Source organism: Rattus norvegicus, chromosome 2 (genome assembly GCF_021556685.1).
Source record: "Rattus norvegicus strain SHRSP/BbbUtx chromosome 2, alternate assembly SHRSP_T2T, whole genome shotgun sequence".
NCBI classification, from domain to species: Eukaryota; Metazoa; Chordata; class Mammalia; order Rodentia; family Muridae; genus Rattus; species Rattus norvegicus.
This window is the reverse complement of record NC_141535.1, coordinates 143806421-143824552: the sequence shown is the minus strand read 5'-3', so window position 1 is coordinate 143824552 and position 18132 is coordinate 143806421. Positions and strand designations below refer to the sequence as shown.

The 18132-nt window shown below is 38.7% G+C and overlaps 1 pseudogene; it reads right to left on the bottom strand.

The window, feature by feature from the left end:
- Positions 1–3741: 3741 nt before the first annotated feature.
- On the bottom strand, positions 3742–3832 carry LOC120101116 (U2 spliceosomal RNA; annotated as a pseudogene).
- Between the last annotated feature and the right edge of the window lie 14300 nt (positions 3833–18132).

Genomic DNA, 18132 nt, shown 5'->3' with positions numbered 1-18132 from the left:
CCATGCCCTCCTTCCCTTTCGGTTTCACGCAGTTCCCACCTTCAAAGTCCTTACATCAGGAAGCTAGCTGTTCCTGGCTTCTGTTCCACTACACTGAGCTGCTGCTCTTTGGACATGATTGTTTATAACCTGGTTTTCTACTCACACTTCTCCATGGCCATGCTTTACTCCTAGTTTCAATGGTCAATCTGTGTCTGTGGTGTGTTTTTTGACACTCATGGTAATTCTTATGTTTAAAAAGAGTTCTCTGTTTTCAGGGAAGAGAGAATGTGAACATTTTGTACAGTCCCTTTTATGGAATCAGCTTCTAGTTTTTGCATCCTCCACCATGGGATTTCTCTGTCTTCCAGGCATAGACCTTGCTCTTCCGAGACTCTGAAAATCTGTCATGATGATAAGGCTGAGTCTACTTAAAGTATCCGATAAAAAAAAATGGATGTAAAGACATCTGGACTGAGATTATGGGAGCTGGTTTATATTTTCTGGAGGCCATGATAATTCTCCTGGCTGGATTTGGGGGAGGCTGGCCAAGCTGCTCTTCCTCTCATCCTCTGCAAATATACTTCTCTTTGCCTTGAAGCATTGCACACTGGAGGAGTTTCTGGAACAGAAAGTTAATAGCCTCTGCTGGTCTTAGAAGGAAATTAGACTGTTACCAGCAACACCAGGGAACAACTAATGCTAAGGGAGCCTGAACTGATGAGTGGTAATATCGTGAAGAGGGGTCACTGAGTGGAGAAACAGAAGGAACAATAATGTTCTGCTGGTTAAGGGACATCTAATATGGATAAGAAACCTATAGTCAGTGGCTGTGGGATCCTTAATAGATGCACTTAACCCTTCATCCATGACTTGAATAAGTTACTGCCTGCTATCAACAAACCACATTGTATTATCCATGCAGAAAGTTGCCTGTAGGTTCCTTCCCTAGCATCCCCAGGGAGAACAGTGGGGACTCAATTTTGTACACAGGATTTATCAATTAGAATTTTCCAAAGTAACTCTGTAAGGATTATTTCTTTAAACACACACACACACACACACACACACACACACACACACACACACACAGAGAGAGAGAGAGAGAGAGAGAGAGAGAGAGAGAGAGAGAGAGAGAGAGAGAGAGAAATTAAGCAGATTCAAGGATTCCTCGAAATACATAGCCTAAAGAAACAGAATGGAATTGTTTTGGTACTATTTATGTGGGAAAGAATTTACACAAACTAACCAGCATGCAAGTGTAATGGTAAGGTCCCTTTATTGAAGGACACAGTCGCCTTTGGCGACTAGGTGTCCACGAACATCTTAGCACACAGCTCTTCGGGCTGGCAGCACTTTGCAAATATTTGTTCAATCAATGCACAGGGGGAAATGCCAAGTTCGGCAGAGTTGAAAGAAATCCCAAGGGGTCAGGCCGCGCTTCTGCCATCTGATCATAGATATAAAACAACTGCTTTGATTGTTTGCAAAAGAGTCTCTGTCTCACTCTGTAGCCCAGGTTAGTGTTGAACTCACGACTGCTGCCACTTCAGTCTCCCAAGTGCTGGAATCACACATAACAGGCTTTTTTTTTCCTGGTGGGACACTGTGTACCTTTTGTACATGTTAGGCAAGCAAAGAGGTATATTACTGAACTGTATCTCTAGACTGAGGCACTGGGAATGAGTTAGATGGATCTATTCATGGCTAGGTTCCTTCTTCTTGGATTAGATTTTAATATGGAAACAAAACAATACCCCAGCACATAGCCACTCCCATCCCCTCTACCCTCCCTCTCTCTTTTCTTGAAGTGACTGTGTCACTTTGGTTGGCCTGGTGCTCTTATCTTTCCCCCTTCCCCTCCTCCTCTCTTTCCCTCTTCCTTCTCATCCTTTTCCTTCTCCTCTTCCCCCTTCTTGGTAGAACTCATGCAGCTCAGGCTGGTTTTAAATTCTCGGATCAGTTCTTAAACTCTTTTGCTGCAGTTGTCTTGAGACAGGGTCTCATACAGCTGTCCGGGTCAGTCTGGATCTATGTAGCCTAAACTGGTCTTGAACTCAGGATGATCCTTCTGCCTCAGTCATTTGAGTTCTGGGATTACAGGTGTGAGCTACCATGCTGGGTTAGGTCCCCATTCTTGAAGATCTAAGGGATTGGAATTCACAGGTGAAGTTCTCAGCTTTCAGAGACCCTGACTCAGCAACGATGAGGGCATGTACTTGTCAAGCACTTTGAGCAAACAGATCAGGTGACAAGTAACCAACCCTTTAGGTGAGGCAAGCACAGAAGAGTCAGTCGATACCAAGCCAGGAGGTTGAAAGAACGCTGCCTGACAATTTATGTTCCTAAACTGGCAAATGCATCACAAAATCAAGTCAGGGAGCAGTGGATTAAACCAAAAGCTGTTGCTATTTTTAGTGGATGGGCAAAGTGATAGATTCTGAAAATCCGAGCTGGCAAGATGGCAGTGCTCCAGGATTCAAGCATTGTTAGAGAGTTTGCAGAACTACAGACGGGCGTTGGTGACTCAATGTAGAAAACGTGTAAGAAAAGAATTTTTTTTTTTTTTTTGGTTTTTAATCAGCAGTGACAATCATTCCAGCTTGATAGTAATAATTCATTGAGCAACAAGTTGGTCCAAGTCTAATTCAGCAGGGTTTACAGTTCAGATCTTGGGATTGTTTTCAGGGTGTTCCCTGTCTGTGAATATGCGATTTTATGGGCAACTTTCTTCACATGTTTTGATTTGTTAGTGAAGTGTAACAGGAACTAATAACAATAAAATACATATGATGCCTCCTAACTGCATCCCATATGAAAGATTAAAACCACACTGTGATATAACGTGCTGAGGTAGGACATTGTTCAGCAAGGACTGTCAAATGATTTGTTTTATTAATTAATAACGCATTATTGTTGGCAACCTCTTCCTGACCTAGTCTTGTTTAAAAATAACTTTTCTATTTTAAAAGTAACACACACAGCAGCAAACTTGGAAAACAAAGAAAAAAGTCAAAGGAAACAGGTCAATAAGTCAATTTGAATCTTGCTACTCGGAGACAGCCACCATTATGTTTGGCAAGGCCCTCTGCTGTTTTTTCCATGTGTGTCTCTTATGTTGCTTGATTAAAACTTGTAGCACATTTTGCCTGCAACTTTGTGGACGTTTTTCTCACCTAATGGAATGCGGGGCAGTTGGCCCACATCAACAAAGATTCTGGATAACATCTGAGTAACTTCAAAGTGTATACAGTTTTGAAAACCCTGAATCCTGCCTTGCTGTGGTCCAGTGGGAAGGCTGCCCCTTCAGCAGTGGCTTCATCAAGACCCGAGCCATTCTTTGCATTCTCAGTGGAGGGTCCTCCTCTTTGGAATGTGAAGCCAATGACGCCCAGAGCATCCTTGACCTTCTGGGCAGGATGCAGAGAGCTTCTATTTTCTCAGGCTTCTTCCTGATAAGGGTGATCAAACGGTGAGATTCAAGATTTATTACTCAGGAATCTAGTTTATTTGCAGTTGTTCATGCTTTTATTCATGTGTTGATCCTTTCATCCACTTGCTGTCTTATTTTAGAAACTCACCACATGAAACTGTATCTACTTGCAAAACTCCAAAGGTTTCAGGTCCTGCCCATTTTGCAATCACAAATCAGACTTTTTGCTGATTTATCAATTGTTATGTTTTATGCTATGCAATGAAGAGGAATAGCTCAGATTTGTCTACCATATTATTTACGCAAATATCAATTTTATCTAGCTGTTACAAAGGTAAATAGAACATATTTATCTAAAAATTTATTTGTCTTTTTATTTATATTTTACACTTGATCTTAGCCAAAAGGCCGAGAAGCGATTTTATTTATATATTTTTTAGTAAAGGCCCAGTTTTGTTTTTTCTTTGTTTAAAACAATTCTTTTCTGAAATGAATCAGTTTAAAAAAAAAAAGACAAAACAACTTCTGAATCTATTAGACCCTGATTTTCTTGGCATCTTGTTATGTTTTGTTGTCTAGACTTTTATGAATCCTAGAAACCCTTAGGATAATTGAAAATGATAAATTATTTCTAAACCATGGCATAAAATAATAACAATCTTCATAACAATGACTGGTTCTTACATTCACCATGAATACTTTCCATATTTTATTAATTTCTTAATACAAGCTGAACAAAATAGGTACTATTGTGTCTCCAAGCAACAACTATTTTATTTTATTTCTTTCTCTCTGAGGCTCAATTTCACTTTGTAGCAATGGCCTGGAACTTGCTCTATAGTCGATTTGGGCCTCAAACTTATTATCCACTTAGCCTCCAGCGTGCTGGGATGGCAGACATGTGCCATCATACCAAGCATAAGTCGTATGCGTCTTCTGCAATCTCCACTTGGGTTCTGGAGTTCTAGTTCACCTCTCTTGATGATCCTTAGGCTACGAGTTGGTTTTACATTTTTAAACAGGGGAGAGGCTAAAAAGACATATATGAAATATTAATATTCATATCATAAATAGAACTTTCTGGAAATACAGTGCTGTTGACTTGCTGGCTCATCGTTTGTAGTTGCTTTCATGCTGGAATAGCCTGGTAGTTATGACATATGTCATAGGGCATCAGTTTAGAACACAGGAAGTTTGCTGATCCCTTAGAGAAGAAGAGTCACTAGGGATAGAAGATTTAAAGGACAGTATACCACAGTGCTCACACATATAGATGTGGAGACGTGTCACATTACAATACCTCTTGGGGCCTCCAGGCCCAGTCAACTCAAATGATACCCATGTGGACAGAGACACACTGCCCACTTGAGGTGAAATTTGTGATCCCATAAAAGCAATAGTTGTTTTGGGTATTATGTTTCACAGATATAAATAATCAAAATATTTTGGAGCCACCTGAAAAAGTAGCTTGGATAGCCAAATATTGAAACAAAAAGTAGAGGCTTTAAAAAATTGTATAATTCAACCAAGTTCACATAGTTTACATATTGAGAACTGCCATTGTAACCCAGGGTCCTTTGATTTCTAATCTTTATTTATGGCACAATCCCAGCATATTCAGCTTCCTGTTACCCCTACATATAGTTCTGTGACAGTCTTCATTGATTCAATAAGTACCATCGACAGTTCTTTTCACCTATAAATGCCACATTCAGCTTTGTGGAAAGATGAGCTTAAATGAAATGGAAAAGTTAGCTCTCTGCTTAACTATGAGGGCCAAGGGTAATTATGTGATGTAATGTAGTTATATATGAGGTATCAAACATGACAAATCCAAATTAAATAATTTACATTGAAGCTGATGGCCTTCTGAGATGAAATCTAGACAAACTGTTAGAATAGGTTCTATGCTAAATATTACAGTTTTCAAACTTTAAAAATAAGTCAGTAGCCAATAAAGAGACAGCTAGGAAACTCTTTTCACCTACCCACAGTTTATCAACACATTAGCTTTTAAAAGATTTTCAAGTTACTTATCTTCTTCCATGCTTTAAAACATGGATAAATACAGTAATGTAAACCATTAACACTGACTAGCAATTGACAGCATCAAGCAGAAGCCTAGGAGTGGTGGTTTGGATAGCAGGGTAAAGAATGTGGAAAAAAAATTCAGTAATGCTTCAAGCTGCTTCTAGAGTTTTCTTGATGTCATCAGCAAAAATGAGTCCTCAGTGAAGAAGAGAAGCTGTTAGAGGAAATAGAAGGAGAAGACAAAGCAACTCTGACTCCAGTGCCTTCTTTTTGGTTAGGGGTTACTTGATTCTCTACTTAAATACTGGCTTCTCTTTTGTATCTTTACTAGCATATATTAATTATATATTATAATGGGTTTCACTATGATTTTTTGAATATAATATATTTTGATCTCACAAATCATCCCCTCTTAACCTTCCTTTCACAACTTAATGCTTTGTCCCAACCTCCAACTCCAACAGGCAGTTCCTCCCAGGGCAACACAGGCTGAAGGCAGACCCACTTCTCTCCTACTGCTCCTGAGATTCAATCCCCCCAGTCTTATTCCCAGTTCAGTAGCTGGGAAATTGCTTTGGACTCCCTTTCCTTTCTGATCCCATTCCCAGTGGATCACAAAGACCTTCTCCTTCAACCTTTCTTTCCCCAGCTCATTCCTGTTACCCAGCCTCCAACACTAGCAGGTTGGTATTCCTTGTGAACATACCAGCTGAACAGGACAGGGAAACAGGCAACATACAACCATCACATTCACTGAAATCCAGAGAGGAAACAGAAACCAAGGAACAAAAGAACCTATCCAACAAAGACAAATCCAGAAATCAGCATCTAGATTTATAATCATCCCAAGCCCAGATGGCAGGATGCCAAGAGTGAAAAACACAACCAACAAAAGCCAGGGAATTATGTCTCCACTACAGCCTAGCTATCTTACTACAGCAGGCCCTGAATATTCCAATGTAGCTGAAACACAAGAAAAAGATCTTAAAATCTTATGACAATGATACAGATCCTTGAAGAAGAAATGAACAAACCCCTTAAAGAAACCTCGGAAACCACAAATTGACAATTGGAGGAAATTAATAAATTTCTTTTTAAAAAGCCAAGAAAAACACACAGTTGAAGGAAATGAATAGAACTGTTCAAGACCTGAAATCAGAAATAGAACCAATAAAGAAAACCCAAGCTGAGGGAATTCTGGAAATGAGAAATTAAGGAATGTGAACAGGAACTACAGAAGCAAGCCTCACCAAAAGAATGCAGGAGATAGAACAGAGACACTCAGGCATTGAAGATATGATAGAAGAAATGGTTACACCAATCAACGAAAATGTTAAATCTAAAATGCTCCTGTCACAAAACATCCAAGAAATCAGAGACAATATGAAAAGACCAAACCTAAGATTAATTGATATGGAGGAAGGAGAACAAACCCAGCTCAAAGGCCCAGAAAATATTTTCAATAAAATCATAGAAGAAAAATTTGTTAAAATATAAATGCCTGGGAAGTCCCACACCCGCGGATCCCGGCCCGCAGCAGCTCTCTGCTACCAAACCCCGTGGGAGAGAGACCTCACTGCCTGGTCAGGTGGGCACTCCTGAGGCTGCAGAGCGGAGGAGACCACCAACACTGCCCACCCCAGCCCACATCCCTGGCCCAAGAGGAAACTGTATAAGGCCTCTGGGCTCCCGTAGGGGAGGGCCCAGGAGCGGCAGGACCCCTGCGCCTGAGACACCGCCGGAACCTGAAGGAAACAGACCGGATAAACAGTTCTCTGCACCCAAATCCCGTGGGAGGGAGAGCTAAACCTTCAGAGAGGCAGACACACCTGGAAAACCAGAAGAGACTGCACTCTGCGCACATCCAGACGCCAGAGGAAAACACCAAACGCCATCTGGAACCCTGGTGCACGGAGGCTCCCGGAAAGAGCGGTGCAGATCTTCCCGGTTGCTGCCGCCGCGGAGAGGACTTGGGCAGTACCCCACGAGCAAACTTGAGCCTTGGAACCACAGGTAGGACCAACTTTTCCCCTGCAAGAAACCTGCCTGGTGAACTCAAGACACAGGCCCACAGGAACAGCTGAAGACCTGTAGAGAGGAAAAACTACACGCCCGAAAGCAGAACACTCTGTCCCCATAACTGGCTGAAAGAAAACAGGAAAACAGGTCTACAGCACTCCTGACACACAGGCTTATAGGACAGTCTAGCCACTGTCAGAAATAGCAGAACAAAGTAACACTAGAGATAATCTGATGGCGAGAGGCAAGCACAGGAACCCAAGCAACAGAAACCAAGACTACATGGCATCATCGGAGCCCAATTCTCCCACCAAAATAAACATGGAATATCCAAACACAACAGAAAAGCAAGATCTAGTTTCAAAATCGTATTTGATCATGATGCTGGAGGACTTCAAGAAAGACGTGGAGAACTCCCTTAGAGAACAAGTAGAAGCCTACAGAGAGGAATCGAAAAAAATGCCTGAAAGAATTCCAGGAAAACATAAATAAACAAGTAGAAACCCATAGAGAGGAGACACAAAAATCCCTGAAAGAATTCCAGGAAAACACAATCAAACAGTTGAAGGAATTAAAAATGGAAATAGAAGCAATCAAGAAAGAACACATGGAAACAACCCTGGATATAGAAAATCAAAAGAAAAGACAAGGAGCTGTAGATACAAGCTTCACCAACAGAATACAAGAGATGGAAGAGAGAATCTCGGGAGCAGAAGATTCCATAGAAATCATTGACTCAACTGTCAAAGATTATGTAAAGCAGAAAAAGCTACTGGTCCAAAACATACAGGAAATCCAGGACTCAATGAAAAGATCAAACCTAAGGATAATAGGTATAGAAGAGAGTGAAGACTCCCAGCTCAAAGGACCAGTAAATATCTTCAACAAAATCATAGAAGAAAACTTCCCTAACCTAAAAAAAGAGATACCCATAGGCATACAAGAAGCCTACAGAACTCCAAATAGATTGGACCAGAAAAGAAACACCTCCCGTCACATAATTGTCAAAACACCAAACGCACAAAATAAAGAAAGAATATTAAAAGCAGTAAGGGAAAAAGGTCAAGTAACATATAAAGGCAGACCTATCAGAATCACACCAGACTTTTCGCCAGAAACTATGAAGGCCAGAAGATCCTGGACTGATGTCATACAGACCCTAAGAGAACACAAATGCCAGCCCAGGTTACTGTATCCTGCAAAACTCTCAATTAACATAGATGGAGAAACCAAGATATTCCATGACAAAACCAAATTTACACAATATCTTTCTACAAATCCAGCACTACAAAGGATAATAAAGGGTAAAGCCCAACATAAGGAGGCAAGCTATACCCTAGAAGAAGCAAGAAACTAATCGTCTTGGCAACAAAACAAAGAGAAGAAAAGCACACAAACATAACCTCACATCCAAATATGAATATAACAGGAAGCAATAATCACTATTCCTTAATATCTCTCAACATCAATGGCCTCAACTCCCCAATAAAAAGACATAGATTAACAAACTGGATACGCAACGAGGACCCTGCATTCTGCTGCCTACAGGAAACACACCTCAGAGACAAAGACAGACACTACCTCAGAGTGAAAGGCTGGAAAACAACTTTCCAAGCAAATGGTCAGAAGAAGCAAGCTGGAGTAGCCATTCTAATATCAAATAAAATCAATTTTCAATTAAAAGTCATCAAAAAAGATAAGGAAGGACACTTCATATTCATCAAAGGAAAAAATCCACCAAGATGAACTCTCAATCCTCATCTTCGGTTGGTTTATATACAAGTGTGCAATTTCTAGGCTTGAAAGTAAAATGATGCTATCTGGTGCTGGATAGAGGAGCCTTATTTTTTATTGTGGCAGCTTGCTATTTTTGTAACATGGTGATTTGGTTGAACACAATAAAGTACAGTAGTAACTGAAAAAAAAAAAGATATAAAGACAACAGTCCAGATAGTCTCATATACATAGATGGTTTTCACAAACGTCAGAAATCCACAAAGTATGAGATTTGAAGTTATTTATCTTTTTTTGAGACATATCTGCTCCTAACTGTTCCCCTTTGGTGGATTTAACGAAGAATGTGAACATCTCTACCTCCAGGTGAGGAAATAATTTGTGGCTAGGCAGCCACTTGACAAAACTGCCTGTTTCATCTGCAGACTATACTGTCCAGAAAAGGACAAATTATGCAGAATATTTGACTGATAAACTCTGCCAAGACAGGGTGATTAGCCCTTCACAATCTCCATTTCAAGAGTCTGTCAGTTGATTTTGGGCCCGAAGACTGAAGACTTGCACTCACATGTTCCTAACAGGCGACTGCACTAGTGGAGATTTGTCTCTACAACCTCTCAGTTCTGGAAGCCATGTTAGGCTTCCTATGTGTATAGATATTTGGTCGTTCTCAGATTTCTGATGGGGTTGAAGACTGATTCTAGTTTCATAGCCTATCAGGCTGTTTAACTCTGAAAATACATATTTTATTGGATAGTTATCAGATAGTGTACAAGCTAGCAAGATATAATATAGATTTTAGGCCTTTCTTAAATAATGGATAATAATGGAATGGATAACTAAATATTCTGTATAACTGATGTAGTGTTGGACTGGGTGTTAGATATATTTTATGCTTTTAATTACAAAATGATAATAGTTGTGCTCAGCTTAAAAAAAAAGAAAAGAGAAGAAAAGAAAAGAAAAGAAAAGAAGCCACGCTATGGATCAGCAGCGGCAGTATTATGTATTTATCTCTTATGGGTGCAGCAAACCATTTGGGAACAGTTTATGGAGCAGAAATTCCAAATTAACCCTTCACTCACTGTGTCATGATATAGAACCATGGCGGTCTCTCTGTCCCGCCGTGTTTTAAACTTCGATTCTTTTAATTGGATTCTTTAGGTTGTTTGTGCATTAAGGACGCATTAGGTAAAGGGAGTAAAGAGTGTGAAGGTGTCTTTAAAAAAAAAAAAAAGAAATGATGGAATTTTCCCGATATTTTTCAGCATCTAATGATATAATCATGTGACTTTTTTCAGTTTTTATATACTGAATTATATCAATGGATTTCCACATATTGAATCATCCCTTCATGTCTTGAATGAAATCTACTGGAGTAAGATGGATGATGTATTGATGTGTTTCTGCATTCAGCTTGTGATTATTTTACTTTTTTTATAAATGATCCTAAGAGAAAAAACAAATAAAAAAAAGATTTGTTTATTTAAAAAAATATAAATGCCTATAAAAGTACAAGAAGCTTATAGAACACCAAATAGATTGAGTCAGAAAAGAATGTCACTTTGTCAAATAATAAAACACTAAATATACAGAATGAAGAATGAATATTAAAAAGCTTCAAGGGGAAAAGACCAAGTAACATATAAAGGCAGACCTGTTAGAATTACACTTCTCAATAGAGATTCTAAAAGCCAGAAGGACCTGGAAAGATATGGTAGAGACTCTAAGAGACCACAGTCCAGACTACTATACCCAGCTTATCACCGTAGATGGATAAGTTATTCCATGATAAAATCTAATTTACACAATATCTATCTACAAATACAACCTACAGGAAGTATTAGAAGAAACACTACAACCTAAGAAAGTTAACTACACATAGAAGATAAATAATATGATGACAGCAAAATCAAAAGAAGGGTAATGTGTGAACACACACACCACCATCACCACCACCAACAAAATAATAGCTATCCACAATCATTGGTTGTTGATATCTCTTAATATCAATGGTCTCAATTCCCCAATAAAAAGACACAGACTAACAGAATGGATGCAAAAACAGTATCCCCCAATCTGTTGTATACATGAAACATTCTTCTACATTAAGGATAGACATCACGTTAGGGTAAAGAGTTGTAAAATGATATCCCAAGCAAATGGACATAAGAAACAAGCTAATATAGCTATTTTAATATCTCCTAAAATAGACTTCAAACCAAAGCTAATCAAAAGAGATAGGGAAGGACAATACATACTCATCAAAAGAAAAATCCACCAAAATGACATTTGAATTCTTAATATTTTTGCCCCAAACACAAGTGTACTCAAGTTTGTAAAAGAAACACTACTATAGTTTAAATTATTTATTGATCCTCATACATTGATAGTGGAAGACTTCAATACCCTACTCTCACCAATGGACAAGTCATTCAGACAAAAACTTAACAGAGAAATATTAAAACTAACAGAAATTATAAGCCAATGGACCAAAACAGAAGATTTCAACCAAACACAAATAATATGCTTTCTTCTTGCACTTCACGAACTGTCTTCAAAACCGGCCATATACTCAAACACCAAACAAGTCTCAACAGATACAAAAAAAATTGAAGTAACTCCCTGCACCCTATTAGACCACCATGGATTAAAGCTGGATATCAACTGAAACAACAGACTTACAGACTCATGGAAGTCGAACAATTCTCTACTGAATAAAAAGTAGGTAAGAAATACAGAAAGTAAGCACTTTTTAGAATTCAATGAAAATGGACATACAGTATATTAAAACACTGTTAGTGGTACTAAGAGGAAAGTTTGTAACACTTTAAAAAATTGGAGAGATCTCATACTAGCATACCTGAAAAGCTTCAGAACACTGGTTCTCAACTTGTGGGTCATGACCCCCTTGGGAGTCAACCAACTTTTTCACAGGGATGTTATATCAGATATTCTGATTCATAAAAGTAGCAAAAGTAATGAAAATAATTTTATGGTGGGGGGGTCATCAAAACATGAGGAAGTATATTAAATGGTCATAGCATAATTAAGGTTAAGAACCATTGCCTTAGAACAAAAAGAAGTAAACATACCCAAAAGGAGTAGAGGGCAAGAAATAATCAAACTGAGGCTCAAAATCAATAATGCTAACAGAATAATACAAAGAATCAATGAAACAAAGAGTTGGTTCTTTGAAAAAAAATCAACAAAATAGACAAATCTTATCCAAAGAGAGAGAATATCCAAATTAGCAAAACAAGAAAGGAAAAAGGGACTGAAGAAATCCAAAGAATCATAAAGACATACTTTTAAAATCTGAAGTCCATCAAATAGGAAAATCTAAAAGATATTTTATTGAACTTCTGACTATAAGAATGAATGGGTCTCTGACTGTGGTACATTCTCTTGGGACTCTTTCCTTCCTGTTGGGTTGCTAGGTCCAACTTTAATATGATAGCTTTTGCATCACCTTATTTTCTATTTTATTATGTTTGGTTGTTATTTCTTAGAAGCCTTTTGTTAAAAATGAGAGGCAGAAAAGGGAGTGGATCTGGAGGGGAAGGAAGGTGGGGAGAAACTGAGAAAGTAGAGGGAGCAGAAACTATAATCAGGATATATTGTTTGAGAAAACCATCTATTTTCAATAAAAGGGAGAAAGGAATTTTAAAAAGATAAGCCAAATGTTGTGGCATATGGCTTTAACCCCAGCACTCAGAAGGCAGAGGAAGGTGGATCTCTGAGTTTGAGGTCAGCCTGGTATACATAGTGAGTTCCAGGCCAGAACTACACAATAACACCCTGTCTTAAAAACAGACAAATAAAAATAAAAAAGATTAGCCAATATATGGAACCTAAAATTTTCAATATGAAATACAAAGAAGAATGCAATCAATGCATTTCATTTGTCCTTTCAAACTATTTTTGATGGTCTGGAGTGTGTGTGTGTGTGTGTGTGTGTGTGTATGTGTGTGTGTGTGTGTGTGTGTGTAGGAGTGAGTGCATTGGGAAAAAAAGTAAAGTTAAAATAAAGATGGAATTGAAAAACTAAACAACATAATCAGAAAATTCAGGATCAAGGAAAAGATAGATTTCGGAACTTGGAAGCACAGTACAGGAACTGAATCATTCATGCAAAGAACATTTTTTTTTTAACTAACTTGTGAGAATGTGCAGAAACATTGAGCGCAATGAAAAATAAAACAAAACAATAACAACAAAACAACCACCAACCAACCAAATGAACAAAAACTATTCTCAAGTCTTCAAAATTGTAGGCACAGAAGAATCCCAAATCAATGTCCTAGACCAGATCTTCAACAGGATCATAGAAGAAAATATGATTGAATTAAGAAAGGCATACCTAAATAGATACAAGAAGCACACGAACACTAACAGATAGGGGCATAAAAGAAACTCCCCACTGCATATTGTAGATAGAACACTAAAGACACAGAACAAAGACAGGGTATTGAAAGCCTCAAGAGAAAAATCATGAGTCATATATAAAGGTTTCTCCATCAGAACAACACTTGACTGCTTAATGAAAACTTAAAAGCCAAGACAACTTGGAGAAATGTACTCCAGGCTCTAGAAGATCACAGATGCAGCCCAGATGACTTTGCAGGGCAAAACTATGTCGTAGTTGAAGGAGAAAGAAAAACTTTACATGATATAAACAGGATGAAAGAATTCGTGTCTACCAAGTCAGCCCTATAGACAATGGTTGAAGTGATACTTGGGCTGAAGAAATAAACACAGCACAGATACTGTACAAAGAACACAACCGAAACTGTAATTACTTGAATATTTACCTTTATACCCATGCAAAAGCATAGCTCACAACCCCTAATAGAATAAACATATTGCCAACATTTGATAACCATTACACAAAAAACCCCACAGCTGATAAAATGTGGAGAATATATAACTGTGTGGTTGGTGCCCAGTTCCAACTGATCTAGCTATAACCCAATTCCTGCACCTAAGGCTGAGGGAACACTGAAGAAGAGGGGGGCAGAAATATTGAAAAAAGCCAGAGGAACAGAAAGTTTGCTGTGAGATTGTTGTCTTCTACAAAGGCCAGAAAACTTACACCCAAGATATCTCATCAATATGACTGCCTGAACATGGGAAAAGCTCATGAGTTCTAGACAAGGAGCTACAGGAATGCTGAGCATAGAAGAAATAGTCCTCTATGCAGAAGAGCCTCCCAGTTGGTTATCCCATACCAAGTGGTTAGCCCCAAACTATACAATACAAGGAACAATTATATGTACTAAGCAGCATATATTTATATATTTAGGTATATATATTCCACAATTGCATCAATTAAGGCAAAAGAGGATGTGAATTTCAGAGAAAACAAAGAAGTTCAATGGGAAGGGTGGAGAGAGAAAAGGGAAGGGGGAAATGACAATTATATTTTAATTTCCAATATAAAAGTAAAAATGATACTCAACAAAAAATCTTTTAATAAAACTTAAACGCACACACACACGCACACACGCACACACACACACACACACACGTGCTAGGTTATTTCAATAACTTACAATCTTGATTAGTCAAGTCATCTGGACAAAGAAACCAACAGAATAGCACTGGAATTAAATGATATCATACATCAAATGGACCTAACAGAAACCAATAAAATATTTTACCCAAACACCAAAAAATATACACTGTACTAAACAGCCCATGAGGTTTCTCTAAAATGACCACATACTGGGACACAAAAGAAATTCTCAACAAATATAGAAAAATTGAAATAACTATTTTTCCAATTTGCTTTTTTGTTGTTGTTGTTATGTTACACACCATGACCAAAAGCAACCAGGGTAGGAAAGAGTTTAATCACTGGCTTGTTCAGTGTCCCCATCTCTGTCTGTCTGTCTGCCCCCCCCTCTGATCTATCATATATTACATCCTGACAGCAGTTTCCCCTCCCTCAACTTTTTAGTCCTGCTCCTACCTCCCTCTCCCGCCAGAGCCAGTCTCTCTGTTTCCCTTCAGAAAAGAGCAGGCCTCCTGTGGATATCAATCAAACATGGCATGACAAGTTACAGTAAGACAGGGCACAACCCCTCATATCAAGGCTGGACAAGGCAACCCAGTAGGAGAAAACAGGTTCCTTGAGCAGACAAGAGTCAGAGACAACACCCACTCCCACTGTTAAGGAATCCCACAAGAACACCAAGCTATACAAGCATAATGTATACGTAGAGGACCTAGCTCAAACACATACAGTGTGTCTGATTGTTGATTCAGGTTTTGTGAGCCCCTCTGAGCCCTGCTTAGTTGATTCTGTGGGTTATGATCTTGTGGTGTCTTCTCCTCAGCTCCTACAATCGTTCCTCCCCTTTGTTTGTGGGGTTACCCTGGCTCCTTCTAGTGTTTTGCTATGAATCTCTGCATCGGCATCCATCAGTGTCTCTCATCACAGTTGGGCTTAGCACCTATTATGAGGATAGCAGAATATAATTAGGGATCATTTCATATGGTGGGATTTCTTAAGCCACTAGAATAATGACACAGAGATGTATTAACTTTTGTTATAGCTTAAGCTACTGGCCAACTAGCACATCTAACTTTAACTCAACTATTCTAGTCCATGTCCCACCAATTGGCCTATTACCTCTCTCTATCTCCTGGTAGATCTAATCTCCTCTGTGTCTCATTGGCAAATCTTCCAGGGCCTGATTCTTTTTCCCAGAGACCCCTCTCAGACAGGAAGTTCTGCTTTCCCTATCCTGTCAAGATATTGGTCATCAGATCTTTATTAAACCATTGAGCAAGTGAAGATGGTAGATGCTGAAAGAGTACTGAGGCAGGTGATGATCCATAAGAATAAAAATACCACCACCCAGCCAGTACTCAGCTCTCTGCAGGTACAGAACTAACAACGGAATAATACAAAGACAACTTTCACACCGTGCACCGCTACAATTCATTGGCTTTTCCCCTCAGACTTGTTCAGGTTCTATTCTGTATCTCTGGACTATCCAGCCTCTGGTTCCTGGCTACCCAGGCAGTGTCAGGCATGGACTCTCTCTCATACTGTGGACCTCAAGTTGGACCAGTCATTGGTTGGCCACTCCCACAAGTACTGTGCCACCATTACTCCAGCACATCTTGTAGACGGACCAGGTTGTAGATCCAAGGTTTTATGGCTAAGTTGGTGTTCCAGTCCCCCTGCTAGAAGCCTTGTTGTTATAGAAGATGCTCCATTCAGACTCTGTTTCCTCCATTAGTAGAAGTCTTTGCTAGGGTCATTCTTACAGATTCCTGAGAGTTTCCACTGCACAGGGCTTCCTCATCAGCCCTTAACTGTCCTTCAATTCCAGTCATGTCTCCCTGTAGTCTCCCTACTCCATGGGTGATTCCTCCTGTTCCCATCCCATCTGCCCTGAGTCCAGCAGCAAAATCTTTTTTATTTCCCCTTTATAGGGAGAGCCATGCACCCCCTCCCCTTCGGCTTGCTTTCTTATACTACAAAAGACTACCTACCTACTTAGCAGTGGATGGACCCCTACCACATCACTCATTAATCAAGAAAATACCCCACAAACTATCCCATAGGCCAGTCTGATGTAGGGAATTTCTCAGATGAGGTTCCCTGTACTTTGTATGGAGTTGATTAAACAACAACAACAATAACAAAACAAGATCAACAAACACAAAAACTGCCACATCCATATATCCTATGTGACCACAATACAAGAGAGCTTATAGTCAACAGGAAAAAAATCTCCAGAAATTACACAAATTCATGAAGAGTAAGTAACAGGTCTGATTTAAATAATAGTTCTGAATGATGAATGGGTCAAAGAATAAATCAAGGAGGAAAATTTTAAAATTCCTGTAAATAATATAACCCAAAGGTTTGATAAATAAGAGCATACAAAATCAAGAAAAAATTTTAAAAATCAGAGAAGAAATTAAGGAAATAGAAACAGAGAAACAAAAGTACAAGGATTCAGTGAAACCAAGTTGTTTCTTTCATAAGAAACAAAAGTTTCTTTTCATAAGATCAAAAGTTTCTTAGACTAATAAATAAAAAAAGACTGGACTTAAATAAACAAAACCATGTATGAATGTGAAAACATTATAATGATATAGCATAAATTCAGAATATCATAAGGGGAATAATTTACAAACTTATGCTCCGTTATATGTTCAAATCTAAAAGAAACAAACAAATTTCTATATTTACCCAAACCACAAAATAATATCAAGAAGAGATCAAAAACTTAAAAAGACCCTTAAAAAACAAGGAGCTTGAAAAAGTAATAAAATGTCATCCAACTTAAATATAAAATAAAATAAAATAAAATCCGCCGCCCCAATGGATTCTGAACAGAATTCTATCAGACTTTCAAAAAGACTTATAGCCAATAATTCTTAAATTAGCACAATAAATAAACAAAAATAAAAATATAGAATGAAGAGAAAACAGAAACAGAAAGAACACTTCCAAACTCCTTCTATGAAGTCACTATTATTCAAATACCAAAGGCAGGTGAAGACTCACTCATAGAAGAGAAAATGGCAGGACAAAATCCCCGATGAACACAGATTCAAAAATGTTCAATCAAGTACTTGCAAATGAAATACAGGCACACACCAACAAGACCATTCACCACTGTCAGGTTGGCTTTATCTGGGACACGCAGAGAAGGTTAAACCTACACAATATAATAAACCACATGAACGCACTTAACGACCAAAAGCAGTGATCACTTCAATAGATGCAAAAGGGGGAGAAAAGCTTTTGAAGAAATGTAACATGACTTCATGATAAAAGTCCTAGAGAAAGCAGGACTAGAAGGGACATGGCTGACCATAATGAAGGCTATAGAGGATGAACCACAGCCAATGTCATCCTAAATGGAGGACCGTAGCATCAGGAATGACAGAGCTGCCTGCTCTCCCCA